Below are 19,165 nucleotides of genomic sequence, written 5' to 3'. Positions count from 1 at the left end.
TTGCATTTTAAACAAAATATAATTGATATGAATTGATAGAGATTTAAATTGTTATTTAGAAAAACCGGATAAAACACCACACTTTTCACAATTGTACTTTATGCATTGTAGCTAAGAGTTTTAATGGACAAATCCAGCCATACCTTGAAGTTCATGCAAAAGAATGGTTTCTCGTCATTTTGACATGGTTTAACTAACTAAAGGCTGCGTGCTTTACTATGTGCCAAAATCTGTAACATTGCAATCGAGTATACACACTGATACATAAACAGGAACTATTGTACATGTACTAGACTGGCTTTCAACTAAACTAAAGATGTTTGCTAGAGAGCGCCATGTCTTACCGGACTAGAATTTCAAAACGATTGCGATTTTTTTAAAGAACATCAACACTGTTTAGCCTCTTCTGTGTTGAAGAAATATCCACTTTAGCCTACATATCATATAGATGTCCTACAAGGATCACTGGAATAAAGTCACTTGTGGTGAATATGTTTTTATGTGTGTTTGTTTGCAGGAGCATGCATTTTAAGTTGTTGAATTTGTTGATTTGAATCTCACACAGATGATTTTTTCAAAGACAACACATCAAGGGTGGTGTATGCCTTTGATGCGCTGACGGTGCCAGGCTGAAGTGGCCTCGGCAGGACTGGTCGTTGAAAGTATTTGTCGCCACGAAAATCTTAATATTGTGGCCATGTAGGTAGTAGCTGATCTTACCAGGATAGAGCCTTTAATTCAATAGTGTTTAGAGGCAAAGGTAAAGTATAAGCAAACGGCATCTGCTTGCTTGCCATCAGATAAGTTTTATACTGTTATAAGTTGTGTTTCACATGGTCTCTACAACAGAAACCATGTTGAAATTCAGTCAGGATATTCTGTTCTTGAAGATGACCATAATGTTAGAGTGGAGGACATGTGTTGTCACATTAGCACATATGGAAATTACGGTGACAGATGGCGTTGAACTCTTAAAACCTTTTTAATAATGGAACATATATGTTGGTCTTATATCAATCTTTCACATATGCCTCTTTGATAATTGAATTCACTGTTTTGTTAATAATTATCTATATTAAACTGTAATTACAACTATTTGCATCTTACTGTAAACCAACATGCTTGAAGGTGATACAGCCTTCGATAATGGACTGGTTTATATAAACACATAAAACATTACGGCTCTTAACAGTAAGCAAATGTCGTTTCCCGTTTAAATCCTTGCGTATTTACTTGCAATCTTTAGGAATCACAGTCACATTATTCATTGTGTAAATTTTGTCGTACTTAAAATTGCGCGTCCACGAATTAGCACACATACGTTCGCGCTAAGTTTGTTTATATTCTGTTTATTAATAGGCATAGTAACTATCAGTCATTTAAGAACTGCATTAGAATTTTTTGTATGTGACTGAAGCTATAAAATGGTAGCTGCTTTGCTAAGATTTAAGAATCGAATCTTCAATCTGCAAAGTTAGATATAATATGCATATCTGATATCAAAAGAAATGATATATAGCCGAACCTTGCTTTAATACATTTAAACACTCCAAATCGGTTATTAGACAGCGTGATAATTCACTCTGGTGTTCTGCTATACAATATTTTGATTATAATATGTCTTTCATGACTGTATAGTGGCTGAAAAAGGACCCGCTGTTTATTGGAATATCTATAGTACCAAGAAGTAGGTCGACGTTACGTCAACCAGCGTTAAATCCCGCGGTATATGTTATGAGTGCGTAGACGTCTAGTGAACTATTTTACTTGTTAAGTTCTCAAATAATCGATGCAGTGTGTGAATTAGAGCTATTTTCAACAGAACAATAAAATTTCGTTACAGAAAAAAAATCTACATGTGCATGGTCAAATAATTTCGTTTTCAATATTGAAGCAGTGTGAAAATTATTATAATCGGCATACTTTCAAAGCTTTCATGAAATACCATGAAAACACATGGTAACACTCTATGGTACAAAATAATACGTCGACATGACGTCAATATTGCCGTGATATAATGAAAAACATTATTTCAAATTCATGTAACAGTAGAAGGCCGTTTTTTTCATTATTTCAAGAACAAGAACACGTCTCTGACATTTTAACACTTCTCCTAACACTACGTGTTTACCTTATATAGGCATTTATGTCAAAGAATTTATGCCTAAAGCTGATCAAGTTTTTAATCAACAGAGAATTCATATATTTGCTAACTAGACAAAAGAACACGTTATAGACTTAATTTCTTATTTAACATTTCTCGTGTGATTCACCTTAATTGCACATTATTTGCTTTTGTGAAAGATAATGTAGAGATTAAAGAATATATGAGATACATGTGACACAAACTTTTAGGCCCTTTTATGCCTATTTTGACCTTTGGCCTGATCGAGTAAAATTCAAAACACAATCCCAGGTGCACAACTTCTCATGCTGAATCCTAAATCCTAAATCCTATGAAATCGGATGACTCTGGGTCAAATACTTTTTGAAACACGAACGACACATTCGGACGTACGAACACTTTTGATTGAGTCAACTCTGGGCTGAGTGAAATCCAAAACAAATCCCAGGGGCACAACTTCACACACTGATCAACAATCCTATGAGGTTTGATGACCCTAGTTAAAATATGTTATGAGATAAGTAGGACACGCGACAAAAGGGTCAATGAACTTGGACGAACAATATTCTGTTGTTCTATATACCGAATGAGTTATTTCTAACTGAATGCAATACTACTGATTCTTAACCTACAACTTGTTACAATGCAAATTAATTGGTGACAAAATATCAAAATACTAATGCCTTATGATTTTTAATAATTTATGTCCAGTGATGAAATTTACATTCTTCAAAAATGAGTTTATTACTGTCATTACGTTTCATCATTATGGTCTGTCGGCCAGCTCCTGAAAGTCCTCTAGTTTTTCGAATTCGTAACCCAGAAATTATGCAAAGGTTCATCTACTTAAGCCATAAATACGTTCATTCTGGGATCGTTTAAGACCGGATGTCGCTTTCTATCATATGTCAAAAAAAAACAAGGCACACGTTTTAGTTAACCTGATATATGAGAAATGCGGGCTTTTCTCTCTTTGAAACTATTTTCGGTTACAAATGAAACTTATCAGATTACTCTCAGATACTAGGATTATGCATGTGTAATTATTCTAAAGCAGTAAAAGGGGTGGGAGTGGGGGGCAAAATATTCAGCTTTGGTTTCAAAATTAATCCTTTTTTTCATTGCCAGTCATTGTTTACATACACACTGATTCTGTCTTTAACGAATAGTTTTGATCCTTTTTGATTACTTGAGACGAAAACAACAACTTTAATTACATCGACGGTGTTTTACTGTGAATAAATAATATAAGCTTTTTCTACAAACCATTCAGCTTTTAAGATTTCTTTCTAAAGCTTTTGGACAGTACCTGTCATTAATTATATACACACTGATTTAGTCCTTATCGGATAACTTTGGTTTTCATGAGATTTTTTGTGGAAGAAAACAGCACAAAACATGCACCACAAATGCACCTGTGCAGTGTATTTAAGAGGCGCATTAATTATCACTCCATATGTTATACCGGTACTCAAAAAGTCCGCTAGACATAACAGCAGGCTTCGCAAAAATGTTGGACATTTAAGTCAGACAAACTTACAACTTCAGTCAGACCGAGAAAAAAATCGAAAAAGAAATTATGTAACTGGCGAAACGAAACCGTTTTAATTTTTATACATATATTTGTATCAATCCAGATATATTGAGCCGCACCATGAGAAATCCAACATAGTGCGTTTGCGACCAGCATGGGTCCAGACCAGCCTGTGCATCCGTGCAGCCTGGTCAGGATCCATGCCGTTCGCTTTCAAATCCTATTGCAACTAGAGAAACCGTTAGCGAACAGCATGGATCCTGACCAGACTGTGCGGATCCGCAGGTCCATGCTGGTCACAAATGCACTATGTTGGTTTACTCATGGTGCGACTGAAGTGAGCAGAATCTGTCTTAAAACAATTCAATTTTTAAGTTGGTCAAATCTGTTATCCGATGGCTTGCTACAGTCTGACAAATTGCCGTTTCAAAAAGGCGAGTATTAATATCATCACTGCACCCGTTGATAATTCGCGTTTTGTTAGACGAAATTGTATCGAATATATGTGTATCTATGCATTAATATAGTATCTTATGTTGTACATTTGCTGAAGGAAGATTATCCGTGAGGGAATATTATTTAGAAAACATACATGTCTTTGATTCTCATGGCAGGTCACATTGCAAACATTATTGAATAAATTTTAACTGAATATTCTTTTGTTTTGTTCACTCTCGTATTGCAAAGCATGTTTAATTATATTTTGTTCTTAAGATAACGATGAATTGTCCATGTTCAAGTTATATCAATAAATTACTGTCCTGTTCCTTTCTGTTCGTAAATCATCTTACTAATTTGTGCGCTAATTAGTGTTAATTGGCAGTAGCAACGCCTGAGGAAATCCGTATCACTGCTGATTATCGATTTTCTATAAATAGCCTAATTAACATGTGGTCATATTTTCGAGTGTTTGATACGAAAACGAGACAATACTGTCTAAAATTCAGTAACATTCTTAGATCACTAGGGTTGCAGTAATATAATATCTTTTAATTTGATAGCTATGATTGACGAAAATTTAAGTTTATTCTGACATACTTGAAAATAGTTATACAACTTGCTGGAAAAGCTATGATAGGTACAAACTGGTATTGTCTATGGACCGGAAATGTTCGGAAACTTTTCCGTTGAAATTCCGTTTCTATTTTTAGCCGTGGCTAGAACGTTAACTTCAGTTTGTATTGATTTTAGTTGCCGAATTTACATTAAAAATTGTATTAAGGCATATATTGTAGCATTGCATATTCTGCACGTTGTGTAGATAATTATTTCCATGGAAAGCCAGGAACTATTTTGGGCTGTGTTGTTAGGATGGTCTTAAGAATGGCAAGATTTCTCAAACTGAGTATTCTTTTTTACCCTGGTGGCAGCAGCCACCAAAAATGATGTCTCTTTTAACACCACTGTAAAGATAGCGCAGGTTAGCATTTGTTCGTGTTTACTGCTTCAAACAAAGTTAACATATTGATAATGAACTGTGGACTTTGATACAGTACATACGTAGTTTAAATATGTTCGCCTTTCATCTAAAAGAAAGAAAGAACATGAACGTATCTAAGAACTAAATAAACGATTGTCAGGTTACCTATTTAGTTACATGTCTAATATATTATTCTTCCTGGCTAATGCATAAATAAAGCGTGTTGGTATTGCAAAGCACCTATTTAGTTCAATTTATACAGCATTGCAAAAATGACAAAGAAACAAACATTATGAAACATACGTTACCAACATTACAAAAAACCCGTAATTTAACTCTAAAGCAAGGATAGTGTATGGGTTTCAAGACAGTGGCTTTAGTATTTTCAATGCGTTTGTGTTGTGCTATTTTATGGCGGTCAGATAGTATTCTTTACTGAAATTATTGGTTTATGTATCATGTGTTCAATGTTGCTGAATATAAATTCTGATGTAAATAAAATAGAAAAAGTGGAAACTCCACAGGTCGCTCAACACGACAAAAACGAAAATGTGCTCGGTTTGATTGAGCCTGGTCATGGACGGTAGTGGAAATGCATGCTACCGTCCATGCCCTCTAGCCCCGGGCTGAACAGAGCTCAACATATACACATGCTACAAGTACAAAAAATCAATTTAGAAACATCCGCAGATGTATTCACATATGCACATGGAACCTTCAACGATACACTAGCGTGTAATTCCATGAAAAGCGGCGTATAGTCCCCAGTTAAAATAATGGGTTTGCCCTAAACGAGAAAACAGTGGGCAGAACTAAAAAAGTCGTGCTGAACGATCTGAGAAGATCGAAATATAACAGCCCTGATAACCTTGCATGTTTTGTTTTTATAGCACGTCATGCATAGACTGGTACAACATGGGTAGGGAAACAAATATTACTTCTGGTAAAAATGTTCCTTCAAATAGATTTATTTCTTTTACTATAATGATTTTTAAATATCACTTTTATTGTTGGAAGAAATTACTGATCTGCGAAATCGTATTATATTTCATTTACGAAAAACATATAGGACACTCGTTATTTATATTTTGACTGCGACTGATGCCAATTTTGCGTTCCAACTAGAATGTCAATATTCATATTTTAGAAATGTTTACAGTTACAAAAAAAAAACTTAATCATTCAAAGAAAATATGTATTCAACTGGTAAAGATTATTTACCAGAGTATTAATTTATGTTTAAAACAGTAAGTCTAGTAACTACTTTAATTTAATAGTAACTTAGGTTTCAGATCTGCGCAAGCAGACACATTATAACAATAATGTACAACATATGATAGAAATATTTTTATCATTTGATGTATGAGAGGTTGCGAGAAGTCACTTTTTGCATACAGGATAAGTTCCACATGCATGCATACCTGCATATGTACATACACCATTTATTTGGTACACGCCAGTGTCATTGATATTTGTATGATATGTCTGTAAAAGAAATTCTAACTATTTTGCTATATAATTTATTCTGTTGCAAAATCATGCAGCTCTTTTATTGATATTACATCCTAAAATGGATTGAAACATACCTTACTCTAATAAAATACAACAATACTGATTATAACAACACCAACAGTATGACTCACATACAAATACGATACCTGACATACTTTTGAACAATCTCCGTACTACCTTTTAACCGATGTCAAGTAAATGCATGGCAATAGATGTATTTATAGTGGTATGGCACTAATTCAGACTCGATTCCGCGTTGTAAGGTGTTTGTTGAAGGACATTGAAGGGATTGGCACTGCTATGTGTCTGTGGATTTATTTCAAACAAAACAATTAAAAAGCTCATGAGTCAAGATTCAGCAAAATATTGATCTCGGAACTGTATAGGCTCATTTCCGTTAGTGCGATGAAATAGGGTTTTGTCCTTTAAAAAGAAGCTCGTAAATAACAACTGAATTGTGACACTCAGAAAAATACAATTTAATTTTGGAAACAAAGAAAATATTACATAGCTGTTTGCACAATGACGTTCTTCAGTTGGCTATTGTTTCGGTACAAGATTTTTAAGCGTTTATCCTAATATATTCCCCTTGGCTATATAATATAAACAAAGAGTGATGATATATGTGGAATTTAAAGACAAACACATTTTACGTAAATAGATACGGTACACTGACAAAACAAGTGTGTATATGAAAAAATATCGGAGCATGTAATGCTTTAACACTCAAATTACTGGATTTGCTGTAGGATATTTGTATCATCGTATATTCAACTCTCAACTGCTCGTTATTTAAGTCTGATAGTAGTCACTGGACAAACTTAGTGAACTATAGCGATGATGTCATGAAGGTATGACGTCTTCACTAGTTCTCAACTTGTACAATGTTTATGCTGCAGGGTTAGATCTAGGTCAGATCGCATTTGTCCATTGATATGTTGTATGGTATATCTCTCGGGATGCACGTATGTTGACGATATGGCATTTAGTATTAAACTAATAAAATATTAGTTTGTTGCTATGTTTGTCGTTGAGACGTATATTTACCAAATTACACTGTACATGTAACATCTAATAGGCAGCACGCCTGATACAAATATATACTAGTTACATTCAAAACCATTTGAATGAAAATTGCGAGTGATATATTGAGCTTTAAAAGAACTAAAAGTAGTATTTATGCCCCTTTCGAAGAAGGAGGGGTATATTGTCTTGCAGATGTCGGTCGGTCGGTTGGTCGCTTTGGCCTAGGGTCATGAAAGTTGATAAGAAGGTTGGTCATCACCAGCAGATAACTCCTATTGACTTTGAGGTCAGTATGTCAAAGATCAAGGTCACAGTGACCCGGAGAAGTTAAACGGTTTCCGGATGATAACCCAAGATTGCTTGAGACTAGAATCGTGAAAATTGATAAGGAGGTTGGTCATCACCAGTAGATGATCCCTAATGATTTTGAGATCAGTAGGTCGGTCAAAGGTCAAGGTCACAGTGCCCAGGAACAGTAAAACGGTTTCCGGGCAATAACTCAAGAACGCTTGGGCCTAGGATCAGAAAAATTGATAGAGAGATTGGTCATGACCAGCAAATGACCCCTATTGATTTTGAGGTCATTAGGTTAAAGTTCAAGGTCACATTGGCCAGGAACAGTCAAACGGTTTCTGGACGATAACTTGAGAACGCTTGGGTCAAGGGTCATGAAAGATGATAGAGAGATTTATCATGACCAGCAGATGACTCCTACTGTTTTTGAGGTCAGTAGGTCAAAGGTCAAGGTTACAGTGACACGGAACATTTAAACCATTTCCAGACAATTACTAGAGAACGCTTGGGCCTAAGATCATGAAACTTGATAGGGATGTTGGTCATGACCAGTAGATGACCCACATAGATTTTGAGGTCAGTAGGCCAAAGGTCAAGGTCCCATTGGCCCGGAACAGTTAAACCCTTTCCGGATGTTACCTTGAGAACGCTTGGGCCTAGGATCACGAAACTTGATAGGGAGGTTGAACATGATCAGCAGATGACCCCTGTTGATTTTGAGGTCAAAGGTCAAGGTCACACTGAACAAGAACAGTAGAACTTTTGTTTATAGTGAGCAAATAATTTCTGTTTCTTGTGCAATTACTGAATGCATCAAGGTGGGGGTGTGGGGGGGTGCGGGCATTTCGTGTTCAGCGTGCTCTTGTTAAATTAGATTTTCTGCAGTTTGTAAATGGCGCAATCCTGATTAAAACAAAAGAAATAGCTCTTGAAACATATTCTAAACGTGGTTTTCTGTTGAAAATTCTTTATGAAAACCAAATGATGTCTATTGCAAAAAATGAATATTTAGACAGATATATCCTATCCACATGTATATTTGTGAACTTATTTCGGCGGCAATTTTGAAAATGAAAGTATCTTTAAAGATTTGTCCGTCAACATTAAATCGCCACTATTGGATATTTGAAGTATTAAGTATACAATAATCTGACTAAACGTTAGGGTTAGTTTTCACATAGGTTTAATAATGAACATTCTATACGTACACTCAATACGGAAAATTGAATACCGACCAAGATTTATCTCAATAACCAAGTTTTTCTTTCCCTTGAAATGCAACTTACTTAAATTAATAATATTTGGTTTCGAAGCAGTTTCCGTCGGCTAGTAGTATCCGTCAACGCGTTATTTTACGTTTCGTGACGTTCTTCACAATGAAGTCTAGATTGTTTCCATAACGCTACCCTGCAATCCAGAGCTCTGTGAAATTTCAGCAACAAATGGTAATAACTTTCCAAGAAAACTCGAATTGTTCATTCCATAATTGTTTTGTTTACATTCCGCACATGGGGGATTTCACGTGCAACTAATGATTAGCTCAATCGGTAGAACATCAGCTTCACAAGCATGAGATCGCGAGTTCGAGTCTCAGGTTTTGCTTTTTTTTTACCTCCTATTTTCAACAAGCCTAATTTAAAACCTGAACCTTCAAACTTCTTAAAATTGTATTAACTAATTTCACCAGAAAGATTAAAAAAGCACGGATGGTTTTTTTTCTAGTCGTATTCACTGTAAAAATGTACATAAATATTAAATTATTAAAATATAAAAATTGATGACGGAAACTGCTTCTGTAGTCAACCGATTCAGCTCTATTTATTCACCCCTTTTGGAGCCCCTCTGTGTGTTATCACGTGCGCTAGACACTTTTGACATTTATGTTTTCGTAAAGCAGAAGAGCTAATGTGTTCTCTTTGGGAGCATTTTACGGAACTGAAACGTTCAAGAAAAAAGATATTTTAAAAACCTTCATTTTATGACGGAAACTGCATCGAAACCAGTAATTGAATGTAGCTCATCATAGTTGTACAGGTAACCTATTTCATGTGGTCATTTTGAAAAGTGAACTATAAAATCCTTTTTAGCATATTTAGATCAATATAAGGTGATTTCTGTTATAGCTGTGACCATTTGAAATGCTGGACCTCCTCCATATTTACAAGTTTGATTGAAATTAAGGCAGTCATGTGGAAAATGGTGGTCAACTTAATTCGAAAAGTTTGTGTAATGTATTCTGCTGATAGTTTAACTAAATTTAAGTTATGTAGTTACTAGCTACAGTAATTACTACCTGAAATTAGACCAAAACTATCATAGAAAGAAGTGAGTTAAAGCCATCAAAATATGAAGAATTTGAATTACTGTCAGCTTGAATAAAGACTTATACCTTTGGATTTGCTTTCCTTTTGTAGTTCCATATGGGGGACTTTCTTGAAAGTTTTGCGCTTTTATCAGCTTTTGCAAACCTTTCATAATTTCTACCCCACTAGTAAAGAATAGCAATGTCAGTACGCAAATCGTCTAGAAATGAAAAGCCAACCATAGTCAAAGCTGACTGACATTAGACTGCAAAGGTATTTGATTTAGTTAGATTATTGATTTAGTTTGTTTTCTTCATTGCAAACTTGAGGGCAATGCTTCTATATAAAGAATTACAAGTGCTTAAGATTTGTACTAGTGTGGTGAGTGGGGTATATCGACCCCCAACATTTTACATTTCATTTGGTATATGATATATAAAATAACATTTTGTAACAACCAAAACAAATTATAAATTATGTCCGACAACAAAATATAAGAGCTATGATAAGAAATGCCACATTCCAAATTTCGTTTTTGCCATCGGAATCCTTATATATGCTAAATTGCATTCATAAGACACCAATGTTTTTAAAACCGTCATTTAATTTTACTGACATGTTGTTCAGATCTACCCTTAAACATTACCTGTCGAATGGTATAACATCATAATATAAATCTTGGCCTAATTTCTGGGCTACGACTTTCAATTGTCCCACTGACCATTTAATTCTGATCGTAAACCTTTTAGAAATCATTTATGAAATAAATAAATACTAGCAAAATTAAATGTCTTTTTTTTCTGTGAACAAAAGTTAATAACCACAAACTATGTTGGTATTTATTCAAAGTGCCCGATATAACAAGATAAAATGTACCTTCTTTCTTTCTTTAAAAAGTCTCCAAAAGGTTTCTCCCAGCAGTATAACTTTATCACACGCATTGCCGTAATCATTTCTGTCAAGATATGCATACGCTTATCTCTGTATTCAGATACTTTTTTCCTAAAATGTATATTCAGCATAATATATTTGATAAAATAACAGTGTAGTTTACCTGTTAGTTCCACTTTGGATTAAAGAAATACGTTGATAGCAAAACCTACATCAAACGCATCAACAATCATACTAAACATAAGAAAATTATATTTCAAAATATTTGTTCAATAAAAGACAGCTCGGAGTTAAAGATATTTTCTGTCAAATTGCAAAAAGCCACACCAAAACGAACCTGTATATCGAAATCAGCTTTCCAATCCAGTATAAAAGTGGCACCATAAAAAATATCACCAGAAATCCTGCAATTGCCGGCGGGCCTATTTGAAGCCATAATATTACAAGGACTGCGATAACTTCACAACATCCAATCCAGAGAAAATGTAACATCGTCGCAAGCTAGAAACCAAACAATTATAATACCAGCTGCTTATTATTACTAATATACATCCATAATAATTCGCGAAAAAATGCACATTACCCTTTGCTTTCTCAGCAATTACTAATGTTATGATATGGTAACTGATCTGTGCTATCTCGTTATTATTCGGTCATTATTTTGAGTAGTATTTTATTTTGTTTATGTATATTTGTGTATCAAGTAATTTGTTATTTACCATAATATACTAAATGCAAACAGAAAAGTGCAGTTGGTTTCCTTTAAAGTTTTTGTCAAGCGATGAAAGAGTATTGTGGTAAGCAAAATAAAAACAACAGCTTACTGTACTGCGCATCAAATACTAGTAACCGACTTACTGGATAGGTTACTAATGATACACATACCTGATTGAGAGTTCTGAAATCATTTGAAAGAATACTGACAATCTGCCCTGCACTTGTATGTCCTCGACCCTCACTGCTTAACTTCAACAACTAAAAATAACAGATTTAGGTTTCATACTGAAATCCTTGCGTCAGTACAACAGGAACAAGGTAAATGAACGTAATAATAAATTAATTCGTTATATACTTTTCGAAATTTCAGAAAGAAATATATTTTCTCATAATAAAGATACCTTAAACACTTATATCTTATGTGGCAACAAATATACTATTTAAAGAAATGACTGAGATTTGTTTGAGTTCATCATGAAATAACCTTTTTATAAATAATCGAAGAGCATGCTATTTCTATCCTCATTCCGATCTTTTGAACACCAAGGAAATATGCATGGTGCGTTACGGCCATAATAAATGCACACAAACCAACACCTCCAGCATAAATAAAGCTTTCTGTGTCCGACACATTCGAGTCTTTTGTGAAGTATCGGATCAGTCCACTAAGCAGTATTGGTTGAATGATTACGGTGGCTTCCTATAAGTAAAACAATTAATTGATGAATAAATCTAAAAGAAGATCATTTGAAACATAGAACACTACCAAGCAAACTTATGCGAGACTCGGACTAATTGCATTTGTTCATGAAAAGTGAACACCAATAAATCATCAAGACAAAGCAAAGGTGCAAAAAAATGAATGCAGGTTAGATCTCTAGGCTGGCAACTTCACGCCTCGATTTGATGTTTTAAACTGCGATTATGTAGAGACCGTACCATAGCTCTTCGCGTTCTTCGATTTTTCAAACAAAGGTGGTTTTTACAAGAGCACCGTTTACGATTAAAAATGTAAACATAAATTATTTGAATGAATGAATGATCGTCGATCTTAGTCATAATACTGATTGACAGTGAATGCTAATGACTCCATGTGTTGCAGAAAGGTATTTAGTTTGTAACTGTAATTTCCTATCAATTTATATACTCTCAAAATTGGTAAAGTAATTGCTTATATTTGGACAAAGCCCACTGTCTTTGCCATTCGCCAGCTGCTAAAAAGGCAAATATATAAGATTCAGTGTAAGTTATATTTCACTTGTACTACCAGTTAGTAAGATCATACTCTAAAAACACGTCAGAGAAATTTGGGCAGTTTTTACCGACTAAAACGTTTGCAGCATTAGATTATATTTTTTCTTTACATGAAAATATCGTAACAAAGCGAATACGCCGATAATCCGGAGTAGGCCGATTATGTGTTATTCACTTATTGTCACAAAACTGTTCCAGTTCATGTAATGTAATCGGTGCACTTAAACTGCCTAGCTATAGCTACTGCTGTTATAGGGAAGTGGTAGAGTGTCTGCCTTAGGTGTGAGAGGTCCTGGGTTCGAGTCCCAGTTAGAGCCTAACAATTTTCATTCTGCTACAGCATCATTTTGCTGTTAAAGCCTGTTCCACTTTTGTATTTTTAGCACAAAGTATCATGGATCATTATTTAGAAATCCAGATCACAGTTGAATGTTGAATCAAATGCACCCAAGTAGAAAATATTTGCTATATTATGTCCCTTCGATGTTTCTGCTCTCCAGGTCCAAGAAGAGTTACATTTCCTTGATCATAAAATTTTCTTTTATATGAAAATATTAAATGCTCATAACTCTACGCTTCAGGTTAAAATATTGTTAATATATCTATTTTTGAGAAATATATGTACATTTGTCTTCGTTTCAAAGCGTTTTAACTTCATACCTATGATTTGAACTTAGGTACTATCTCTAGATTATGAAGGCAAATGACGGCGGATTAGTGTCTGTTAAACACCATTTTAAAGAACGACATTATCTTTTTACAGGTACTTGAGTAACGACTCCTGACTGTCATTAAAACAATACAGAATTAAGACAAAACGCATATGAACAATTTTAGTATTCGGACATTTAGTGCTCAGGTTCTGGTCCTTCAGGAGAAAAAGCTCCATAGGCAAATCTACAGGTGTCTAATTCTAGTGGTACTTAGTCATTGTGTAAAGTTTGAAAGCCGTAGCTATTATTGTTTCTGACATACAATCCGATAACCAAAATCAGTCTCCTGGTAACGTTGATCTTACACCTATTTACCACCAAAACAACAAGAGCTCTTCTGAAGCGCGTGAAGTTTGCAAGGTGTAGCTGTTTTATACGTTGTGACATGAACAAAATACCAGACATTTAGAGAGGACCTTTAAATCACTGATTCCAAAATCAGTAGGAATCTTTCTCTAGTAAGACGTAATCATTGTGTGAAGTCTAGAAGCCGTAGCTATTATACTTTAGGACTTAAACTCCGGATACTAATTTCAGTCTCCAGGTTTTTGTGGCCTTAACCCTTGACCTACTTAACCCCCAAACAATAGAAATCCTCCTCAAGTAGTGTTTAGACACCCTGTAAAATTAGGAAGCTGTAGCTGTTATATTTTATGTTATGAATGCGGAAACAGAAAATGTTGACCGACGGACAGAGAGACGGATGGACAACGTCATTCCGATTTTTCAAATCTTGCGTATAAAAATGCGTACATATAAGGATCAAGATAATAATGATAAAACAGATATTACCTCTATAAAAAGCAAAAATCCATAAAGAATGTAAGCATATCCAAATGTCCGAAACAGCGGTTTGTAAAGGCCAGGTTCCTTTCCTGTTCTTTGGCAACGCTGTGTTTCTGCCATCCATTCTCTAGAGGTTTAAAATGATCTATTTTATATGATCTTATTTTTGATGTAAGTCACCCTTTTAACTGACGATTGCATCAAGTGAAAGAATGGTAAAACACTTTTGAAATACGAAGTACATATATTCTGTAATACTCACTTTAGCATTTTATCTTATTTTCCATATTTCTATTGAATAAAGCAGAAGCATGCTGTCGGTATTACAGGTAAGAAAGGAATATCTTATTTTATTGATGTCTATACCAATTTTATGTCTTAATACAAGCTCTACCTTTCCAATTTTTCTCCGAGGTATTCCGATTCTTCATCGTGAGTGACATTATACATATCCTCATTTTCGAGCCGTCTCTTAAACCCTGTAGTGAAGATAGGGTTCATCCAGCTGTAATATACAGCAACAAGTGATGTATGTTGATTTTTTAATTTTAATTCTAGGACATGAGTTTATTACATCGATTTCAAACTGAGTAGTAATAAGCAATTTGTTTTATTGATATGGATATATGGCCCATGTATGTGCCTATATCTACATATATTTAGCAGCTGAATAAATTCTATCTCTGAGATGACTGTGTCGCATGTTTGGTTTTCAACTCTACTGCAGTTGGACAATATGTTTTCGTCGTTAATTGTGTCTAACGGAATAGGCTTAGGACAATATGATTTTTAATTCCCAACGGGACTGAGTTTATTTTGATATCTGTCTTCTGGTCTGTGTCGTCGAGCCCTTAAGGGTGTTTCCTTACTACAAAGGCATTGAGTAATTTTTTGGAATGTGGAATGTAGCTTTCCCTGTTTGATATTTATCCTTGTTGTTTAGATATCTGACAAAATAATTTTGTTGAATATCTTTTTAAAGTAGCATGCCTCCAGATTTGGCAAAAAAATAATATTTCTTTCAAATTGAAGTTTGGTCATATTATGAACATTAGAATATGAATTTTTGTTTCTAAAATATTTTAAAAGTTCCAAATCAAGAAAAAAATATGACCGCGCTGGGAATGGAACCCCGGACCGCCGCGGCAATAAAGACATTTTCCCGTCGTCGTAACCAATAGCGCTATAGCTGAAATAGTGAATAATGACTTCAAAATATAGATATTTATAATCGAGACTATTTACCTGGAGTAAAAGCGTGACAAACGCTTTTCGATTTTCATCGTAAAAAGTAGTAAAAACAGCAAATTCTCATGTGTTTCCCTAACATAAAGTTTGTCAGTAATTAAGTTTTAAAGCCCTCTAATAAATATAGCATTTATTTCAAGATATCTAAAAGAAATATTTTTTGTTGTTATCGAACGATCTGGAGGCATGCCGCTTTAAACTGCAATATACATTTTCCCCAAACTAACTTGCCTTAATGATTTTTGTACTAATTATAATATAAACTTAGTAAAAATCTTACTCAAAGTCGAAAGCGCAATTAAGTTAAATAAACCTATCTCAGTCAAAGTCCTTTGGTAGTGGCTTAAAATCATTAAATGTATCGTGCCATGGTTCACAGCAAACCATATTTGAGATTTGCACTCCACAGACATGTGTCACAATATATTTCTAGGAATCCCATTTCGAGAATAATACTATTAACACCCTTTCGATGCGACCTCCTCTGTTGCTGGATGCCATGTGATTTCCTCAAAGGCATGTAGATGTTCTTAGCTAATTTGTTTGGTCTAAAATTGTTTTAGTTTATTAACGTAGTGTACATGCTCTTACAGATCAACTTTGTGAATGAGGTGTGAATACGTTCGGCCCAGTTTATTGTAGTAATCCAGTGAGCTAAAACAATGTATTAAGGTTATCAAAACCATGCTATGGTTCCCTTCAAACATTTAATTATATAACGTCAGTGATACCCCTGTCCAGCTATTGTTGTTATTAACCAGACCTTCCATTTAATACCAAAAAATGCTTATATATTATAAAACCAACATATTCCAAATACTGGTTATTTTGTTAATGATCTATATATTACAATTTTCAGTACAAATTTGATTAATCAAATTTCAATGACCAATATTATAATAGGTAATTAGTTACACAAACAGCTAAGTTTGTGGAGGAATAACCACAATGGCTAGATGTCATGATAAATATTGCTTCATTTTACTTAAACTCACAATAATCATTGACATCTGCTAAAATATGTTTGCTAAACAGGCTGTCATAAACCTGATCAGAGAGTTTTTATAGTACAGTTTTTATCTACCGCGCACAAGTACCTATTTTTAATTTCAGGTACCTACACTTTTCATTTTAAATCAGAATTAATAGACATATTAACAATGAAGTCATTTAGATAATAGTATACAAGATTTATATAGAGCCCTTATCATAAAAACGTTCAAAGACGAATTACATACAAAGGCAGCCACCCAGGGCGGCAATAACCCTCTTCTAGTACAGACACAGAGCGATCTGATCAGAAGTACAGGGAGAGAAAGCCCCCTGAATAGAAAGAGGGAGGGGAATCCATTGGACACAGGCATGTTCGGATAAATTATCCTTGCTACTTGGGAACAGACAGTCTGGTTCTATAACGTACCCGGAGTATAGCGCCGATACACGCAAAGCAATCTTTCCTGGGATGAACCAGTACAAGCCTCTTAGTTTGGTTTGAGACACTCAAGGCCATCTCAAAAAATTTCATTGCCTGGACCGCGATTAGAACCCCGGACCTCTTGACTGACAGTCAAACATTTTACCATCAGACCATCGGGCTTTATGGCCAATTAATCAATTTCTGTGTATTATTCATATATGGACTACGTATAATTATGTGCATTGATTATTGATTATTAATATGATCAAATATTTGTATTCTATTGTACGCAAAAACCATTGTCGTCCTTACTGAGAATGCTAATAATTTACAAATTCTTATTGCTTTATCACACTAGTGCAATATAATGTGTTGATAGAACGTTTATGTATGGTAATGATGAATTACCGATTGTTTAAAAATAGATATATTTGAGTATGTTAACGATACAGACAGCTCTTTATAGTGCCAGTAGAAGTAACTGCTAACTAATAAGTGTTAAATGTAAAACTTACAGCTCTACAAAGTGTCAGTCGAAGTCATAGCTCACTAACAATTGCTTACTCTAACACGACCCGATTTATTTCCCTATTAAACAAAGAAGTCTGAAACTGTGTGTTATAATTCACCGCACACACATACGCACACGCACGCGCACACACACGCACAAACACACATACACACGCACGCACACTTTGTACGTCACGATAATTACGTTATAGCGTCACACGTCATAGCGGCGCGCTGGAAAAGAAGGCCACACAGAACTGGCAAATATCTGTTGAATATCTTCAAACATGTAGACAATAATTCTTGATAACATGTTAGAATCGAAGTAATATATCTCATTTAGTGATTTGCTTTTGAATAAAACCATTGACTTCCAATGCGTATTATTATATGACATAAGTCCTTCGCATCTGAACTCCAAATAATGATATTATTCAACGACAGATCACGAATTTAGATATATTATTCCTTCAAATTAAATCTAATGCAACTCCTCAAAGCACCAGCCGAATTCTATGTTTACAAATAATTGCTGAATGTAAATTGCAGGAGGAGTTCCATATGTCTATTATTTGACGCCATCACTTGGCCGATCATTAGTTACAGCGCTCCAAAGCTTTTTCTTGATCAACACATTGTACAATCAGGCCATGAAGCATGTTTTTGGATTTTATTCCTTCCTGTAGGGAAAAATTTAGTAAGTTTTGCCTTGGCGTAGCTCCTGCTGTAATAGATAAAAGCAGATATGAAAATATCACCGTTCATGATAACTCCTTTCCGTTTGGTAGTTCAGTTGAAGATGAAAGTCATATGTTAGTAGATTGGAGTGTTTAGGATAACCTAGTATGTACAAATTTTAAACACTTTAAACACGTTTAAACCCCAAGAATCCTTAAAATAGATTACTGACCATTCCAAGGCTTTGCCCCTATTTTCAGCTTGCTATCGTCCGTTTCCTTTTATATATTACGTATATTGCCTTGTGTTTTCATTTCATCGCCCTTACCCCCAACCCTCCATACAAACACGCGCGCAAGCACACACACACTGACACAGACACACTTACTAGCCCTTTTTCCTTTCCATCCCATTCCTTTTTTATTTTTGATATATAATCAAAATGTATTTGTTATGGGTACTTGAATCAACCCGTCTGCTATATCTTTCCACTAGTTTATATTTGTGGATGGCTCTGGCTTTGTTTTTATTTTACTGTGTTTAATGTTTCTAGGAAGTATACTCTTATCTTCTTTCTTTCTTAAAGCTGCCTCTGTTTATCAGAAGTTTTTTAATCTGTCATGTTATGAACAAATGAAATTCATATTACTATACATTCATTGATAAGAAGTTTTGTCCAAACCTGTCCGAATATTTTATGTAAAGCGTAAATAATGTCATTTTATTTTATATTACAT

The 19,165-nt window shown here is 34.6% G+C and overlaps 1 pseudogene; it reads right to left on the bottom strand.

Moving 5' to 3' along the window:
- Window positions 1-12,512, bottom strand: part of LOC128558335 (ATP-binding cassette sub-family C member 4-like) — a 34,543-nt pseudogene extending 22,031 nt beyond the window's left edge.
- Window positions 12,513-19,165: the final 6,653 nt, after the last annotated feature.

This window comes from Mercenaria mercenaria, chromosome 7 (assembly GCF_021730395.1).
Source record: "Mercenaria mercenaria strain notata chromosome 7, MADL_Memer_1, whole genome shotgun sequence".
NCBI classification, from domain to species: Eukaryota; Metazoa; Mollusca; class Bivalvia; order Venerida; family Veneridae; genus Mercenaria; species Mercenaria mercenaria.
The sequence above is the reverse complement of the archived record's forward strand: the minus strand, read 5'-3'. Positions and strand labels throughout refer to the sequence as shown.